Source organism: Corvus brachyrhynchos, unplaced genomic scaffold (assembly GCF_000691975.1).
Source record: "Corvus brachyrhynchos isolate BGI_N302 unplaced genomic scaffold, ASM69197v1 scaffold103, whole genome shotgun sequence".
NCBI classification, from domain to species: Eukaryota; Metazoa; Chordata; class Aves; order Passeriformes; family Corvidae; genus Corvus; species Corvus brachyrhynchos.
This window is the reverse complement of record NW_008237436.1, coordinates 3,679,834-3,686,855: the sequence shown is the minus strand read 5'-3', so window position 1 is coordinate 3,686,855 and position 7,022 is coordinate 3,679,834. Positions and strand designations below refer to the sequence as shown.

At 40.1% G+C, this 7,022-nt stretch overlaps 1 protein-coding gene and 1 long non-coding RNA gene across 7 annotated transcripts in view; one reads left to right on the top strand and one right to left on the bottom strand.

Moving 5' to 3' along the window:
- The window catches only part of STARD13 (StAR related lipid transfer domain containing 13), a 329,105-nt gene that overhangs the window by 143,818 nt on the left and 178,265 nt on the right, over positions 1-7,022 (bottom strand). The window lies entirely within an intron of this gene.
- On the top strand, positions 7-5,620 carry LOC108445999. Its single transcript, XR_001861096.1, has 2 exons — positions 7-708; positions 900-5,620. It is a non-coding gene; the product is annotated as an uncharacterized LOC108445999 (long non-coding RNA).

Here is a 7,022-nt window from a genome sequence, read left to right as displayed (position 1 = left end):
CCACCCCAGCCTTGCCGCCCAGCGCTGCGAACGGCCGGCGTCCGCAGCTCCAGGGAGAGGTCACCCGCCACGAGCTGACAGAAAACCTGGCTGGCAACGGGCTGCCTTTTCCCCGGGAGGCTGTAATGGGTGCTTCGCCTGTGCTTCAACTTTTGCGGAAAGAAAATAAGGATTTTTTTTTCAGAAGCCTAGGCTCATCAACTCTTCATCCAAGATCAAGCCACAGTCCTCGCAACACAGCCTCTCCCCTTTCTTTCCCACCTTCTCTGCATTCCACCCACTTACTTCCCACCTCCTTCTCCCTGCATCACTTCTTCTCTTACAAGCTCTTGCACTCCTAAAAGGTTTCAAAATTAAACCCTGGCAGTCACTTTTTGCATACTTTACAGACTAAAATGAATCCTGATTTCTTCATCAGTAGACTAGCCAGAAAGCATTAGCAGGGCCCTTATCCCATTTAGGAAAGCCATTTTGTGACTCTGCTTCCTCTGTGATCTGGGAAATACTGTTTTAACAGTGGTCCCTTCCCTATCCTGGATGTTTCTCCAGCAGACTCTGATAGCTGAGAAGGACAACAGGGGCTTAATTTCATTTAGTCACAATCAATTACTTACTGCTTGCTCTTTTGGCAGAGTATATGTCATGTGCAAGGAAGAGGCTGATGTTCCTGCAAGTGAGCGCCCTACACTGAAAGAGCTGCGTGCCCAGGTAAAGCAGTCATGTTAAACAGTATCGATATCCCTGTCTTGTTTAAATTACAACTGTAGCTGCAATGTCAGCAATACCCATAGAAGCTAAAAGCAAACACACAGATGTATTCCATGTTACCACTGTTTTAATAACATATTTTGCTTACTTTGTGATGTGGATTTGTTTTCCTTTGTCCCTGTTCTTAAAAGGTTCATCTGAAAAGGTTCATCTTAAACTATTCTACTTTAGCTGATGTAGTGGAGATGATGTGCTTGTCCAGAACTTGTGCAGATGTTGTATGTCACTGCTCTGCCTGCAATTCCAGCTACAGTGTCCTCCAAATGACTGGACAAACTCTTTTGAGAAAAGGATTGCCTTCCAGGGATGGATGCATTCAAGATCTGGAAGGGAGACAGCATAATTATGTAAATACTCCCACATCCCATGACCCAGAGCAAACACCTGCTGATGTTAATGGGAGAAGAGAGGATTACGGTTCCTACAATCAGCTCCGCTACCCGGTAAATCTGCCTCTGACCTCTGCCTCTTTATTTAATCTCTTACAACACAGCCATTACCAGTACATAAGACCAACTACACCTGTTTTCTGCCACAGGCTTTTATCATTTAGGAGCCAGGTAGAGATGAAAAATTAATTTCTGATATAGTACTCAGCTGCCCTGTAAAGATGAGCCATGACACACAGCCTAAAGGTGAAATAATAAACTCAGTTTTGAAGGTTTTGTATCATACTGCTGTGTCACCACCCACAAACACCAGCCCACGTCAGCCAGTACTGCAACCTTCAGCAGTGCTCTTCTGGCAGCCACACTTGGATGCACCATCTTAGCGTGCCCTGCCTGTCTGGAAGACAGATCTCCCTTTCTTCAGCTGCTGTCTGCGATGGCCAGAATGTAGCAATAGAACAAAAGATATTATCTTCCCTTCCCTTCGTTTTTGAAGATGTTACTTTATCAAAAATATCCCTAGACTTCCAGGTTTACTGAAAGCAGGTAATTAGTGACTAGATACTAGCAATTGCTAATCCCATGTTATCTCACCACAAGTTACTAAGATAAACTGCAGTGATATGGCTGTATTTCATAATCAGCAACAGAACTGAACTGGCAAGCCTAGACCAAACTCTGTGGCAGGCACTGACAAAAATCTTACTAATTTCAGGTACTTTATTGAGGAAAACTAAATCCAGAGGCAAGATTAGGTATTGTAGTTTTTTCCCCAAAGGAAACAGTGCTACTGAGTAATGAGAACACGTCTCATGCAGCAACTGGCCTATGCCTATTTTATGCTTTTAATCATGGTCAGCTGCTCAGAAGTCGAATTACCATCACAAGTATTTTTGATGTATTACACCTCATAGTAGCAGTTACAATAAGAGCTATTCTACAGAATCTGCTTGAAGGATGGTACACATTAGGAATCATTCACAGGTAAAACATGCTTCATTTCCTTTTAGAATGTTAGAAGACCTGGAAAAATGGTAAAATTCTGGTCTCTCACACATTTTTCATATGTTGGTTAAGTGTATAAGTAGCCAGCTGATCAGTACTCATGTTTCCTGCTTGATACATTCTGACATCCAGCACAAGATGGCTAACATTTCTGGGGGAAAGAAAACGGAAGCACATTTTCCACAGAAAATGCAGTTTTCCTGCTTGATACTAGTCTTGCCAAAATGGTTCTTTTCAGAGTAATTGCAATGAAACCACTGTATATGATGAACAGAAAGGCAGAAGTTCCCAGTTGCCTTAAAAGAAGCTATATATTATATTTGTCTTTGCTCATTGATAACAGAATACTGGCAGGAATGAAAGTACTGTCTTAAAATCTTGCAAGCATATAAAATGTTGGGGAAAAGTCTAAACTAGTTGCACCCATGCTCTGATGCCATTGTGGCATGGAAGTCTGATACAGTAATAATATATTTAGTAATTTATAGTTCCTTCCAATCACCATGGTAATTAAACACTGAGTTAATTGATACTGCATAGTATTCTAGCCTCTACTCAGCACTGTGTTTTTAATTTGCTACAGATTCTGTTATGCAGCCTGATCTAGTCATAGTAAAGTAACCATACAAACTCCAATGCACCTGGTAAGAAAAGAAGCAGACCTAAGGGAAGAGAACCATGACTACATCTTGGTTTGCCATTTGTAAACTACTGGAACACTATGATAAAAGTACAACTTCTTTCCTTTCTATCCTCCTGTCCTTAATTATCATGAGTCAGGATTTTTTGTTAATTTAATCACCTCACAATATTTGTCTACTTGTAGAAGAACCAAACAGGATTCATCTTGTGGAGGAAAATGTGGGAAGAGTGCATCCTTGGTTACTATTTGCTGTTTAGAGGACACAGGCTCCTTACACTAGTATCCCTTAGAAAGTAATAATAAAACAAAAGAGGAAATAACAGGATATACAAGATCAATGATGCAGTCTGATGCTAATCAGTGCAATGCCAAATTTTATAATGAATCTAATTCTTCAGGAACTGACTGTAATGAAGCTTCTTGAAATTTACTATACTCAAAATGGTGTTGCTGTGCTTCTGTAGCTTCAAATAGTAGCTCAGACAGCCTAGACATAAACACATTAAGTAATATTTATAACTTTGGCAGTGGTCTTTATCTCTTTGGGGGTCCTAGAGGTCTGGTTTTGTTTTCTATCACAGGCAAAATGGTCTGAGCGGGATGTTGTAAGTCTGGGTTACCACTGGAAGGGAAGAAGAGATTTGAGGTTTTCCATTGCTTGTTTTCCTAACAGCAGACTCCAGTGAATTTCATATTAATTCTGTGGTTGAAGTTATGTGAAAAGCACTAAGGGCATATGAGTAGGTGTCCTCTTTGACATCTAAGTAAACAAACAAATATTTTGGATAGAGAAAAATAAGAATCACTGTGAATGAGGACAAAATGTTCTAGCTTGTGCCCTGGCACTCTCTCTCTGCTTTTTATTTGCATATACCAACTATCATCATTTTAAGGTAGCTTTAACAAGAATAAATTATAACTTAGTTTCACTCTTTTCTGGTTTATCAAGAGATTGGCACCTATATGGTCATCCTACTTCATTTTAGCTTTCTGAAGTTCTGGGAAAGGATTGCTCTGCACTTTGCCAACAGCAGAGCAGTGCTGGCTTTCATTAGTGGGGGCCAAATTCTTTCACTTTTGTTCACAGTGATTAATGCTGAAATAAATGGAACTTCTTGCAGTATTCACTGTGAAAAGACTCTAAGTATGCTCAGATACAGACTACAGTAACAAAGTGTCTGCTGTTTGACTGTGCTCCCTCTCCCTTGCTAGAAATGGAATGGAGGGCATGGCGGGAAATTAAGCTTTAATTCTGTTCATACAAAGCATGGTACTTTATTGTTATCATTAATAACAAACTGAGTTCTCAAAACGCTTGGAACCGAAAACTGGAGGGAGCTGAAGCACAATCTCTGCCCTCAGGAGATTGCAAACTAAATATAAAACAAGACACTGGTGGAAAGAAGACCTGATTGGGGTAGGAAGGGTGGAGTATGAGAGAACAATAAAACGGTACTGGCCAGAGTAGTAACTGCTGGTGTACTTCTGGCACACCAGAATTAGTGTTTGGAGGCACTGACGCAAAGTGAGTTAGCAAGAGAGTCTCCAAGGAGGCAAATGTGCTATCTTTATATATTCAGAAGACCATCTTTCAAGAATGAGAGGCATTTTTAACAGAAGTACGCAAATGTGTATTTGAAAACGTAATGAGTAGACAGCAGAAGCTGGATCCTGTACACACAGGCTGTGGGAAGAAAGCTTTTAATATTGAACAGATGATAGATGAGGCAAGGGAGGGGCCTTCAGACTTCAGTCAAGCAGCCTCTACTTGATGCACCATAAAGGCAGGATGAACTACAGTGAGCAGTGACAGCAGAGAACTGCCAGGGTATTTGCATTTGGGATGCAATGCAGTAGACCAGATTGTGTCTATCAAGGCAGAATAAGTGAGAACAAAAGTGAAATGGTAAACATGGGATGAAATATTTTCTACAGCAAAAATCACAAATTTTCACCTGGAAACCTCCTTCTGACAAAACCCATTGTTTCTTAAAGAATAAAAATTGAAGAAATCATACAGTTTTCTGGAAAATAACTGACATTTTCCTGGGTTTTCACATTTGGGCCAGCTTTAACTTGCACTTTTCTCTCCATCTTGAATTCTGGTTATATCTGGCTCTTGCAGATTATTTTTTAATAACCCCTCTACTTCTCCAGTCTTGTGTTCTTAACACAGCCTAAATTGTCACAGGACATTATAAACTCCAGATGAAGGTCCTGTGTGAGAGGCAGGAGGTTGCTCTTTTGTATGAGAATGGTGAAGAAGGAGACAGGGGGGCAACTGTGGAACAAATGATGATTGGATGGATTGCCCTCTGAGTAAACAGAGTGCTTCTGTGGAACAGTAGATGACAAAGCTGATGCTTCAGCTGAAATTCTGAAGAATTGCAGCCACAAGATCCCTTGCAGATTTCTCAGTTAACAGAGGAGAAGAACGGGCAAAACAAACCAAGTGCCAATAAACTTTTACTTCCTTTCGTAAGATGCTCTGTGGACATCTTTAAAATATATTACATTGAAGATATGAAATCTTGTGCTGAGCAAAGCCAGTCTCTGTAGAAATAGCCAATTCTTGAATGATTAAGCAACTGGGAAAGTGGACTACATTTTGTATGTGTAGATACAGTGTTTTGTTACTGGAGCTGAGCTTGAAATTTCGAGGTGATTAATGTCCTTGAATAACGGAGCAGCTATGTTGAAACACAAAATGTCTCAGCACAAAATATTGCCCGTGTTCTTCTCATTCCAGCTTCTGGTGTCCGATTTTCCCCCTCCTCTTCAGTCACTTGACAAAAATATATTGTTTTAAACAATATCTTTCTTTGCTCTCAAAGTGCTCATTTCCTTAATATTGTATTGGGACCTTGTCTAAACCATGATTTTTATTTTTTTTTCTAAACTTCCAACTGTTATTACTATCACAGTAGAAATAATTGGAACATTTGTGTAAAAAAGCCTTGCAGCAGTCAATGGCAATTTAGCACACACCATAGCAGGATATTGGTTCAGAGACCTGGGAGCTTTTTCTCTTTTTTTTTATAACTCTCCTGGATTACACAGGAAAACATGATCAATCTTGACAGCAGGTTCTAACAACAGTGCAAGGGAATTGTTCCCCAAACAAATTTACTTATAAGAGTAAGAACTTTTTTTCAGATACACAAATACTCCTCTGCACAAACACTTTTTGAGTAATCAGGCTACTGACTGATGGCAGCATATTGCCATCAATATATTGCAACCTTCATCACTGGCCACCCAGCTACTATTTTAACTTATTTAACAGATTTTAAATATATATATTTAATAGAAATAAAAAAGCAATGGCACTCATGTTTTTGGCCAGTAAATAAAGAATGTTGTGGCCAGTTGCAGTAGGGGATAGAATTTCAGGTGGGCAGATTATGACCAGAATCAAAATTTGGCTGGAGCCCAAGCCAATCCCTATTAACCTAAACAGTTCTACATGATCTTGAATCACTAAAGCTGATTTTAAATTTCTTCTTGATTCCACAATAAAGAAGGGCTAATTGTCTATCCACAGTATTGCCTGAGTCTCATTTGAAGTGAAGGCTGGTGACGATTCGATTGTAAGCATCATTTCCCACAGCTCCATTGGGAAGGTTTCCCAGCCGGCTCAGAGCCTGCCTAAGCCCACTCCATCACCCAGCTCTGGCATTACAGAACTCTCTGTTCCAGCAGGCTAAGTGGTAAGGCCATTCCTGGGAGTATAAAGGAGCTTAAGCTTAGGAAGAATGCCTGTTTCATGACATTTCACATATCTGGGTATTCCCACTGAGAAGCAGGATATTCATGCTGTGAAGAAGGGGCTGGACTAGGTGGTTCTGCAGCTCTTTCTGTCCAAAAATGTCCCTGTTTCTGTGAGAACGTTTTGGTAGTGTCAGGCAGCACCTGTATTCCATTAACTCCAAAAGCATTTCAGTGTTTACAGTAACCAGGAAATGTCCATGTCTGTGTTATATTAACAAGTCAGCAGTAACAACTGCAGTTTCAGTTTTTAGAGCTATGCAGAAAATAGTTTACTTTGAGTTGCTGAGAGTTTTACTTTTTTTGGTTGAAACACAAAGAGGCCTGTAGTACTGCCCTTGAAACCATTATAGAAAGCTTTGGGGAAAAAAGTTACCAAATTATGTCCAATAGTGCTTCAGTAATGACTTCACATAATCAGGTAGGCAAAAGAATAACTGTGAATTGCA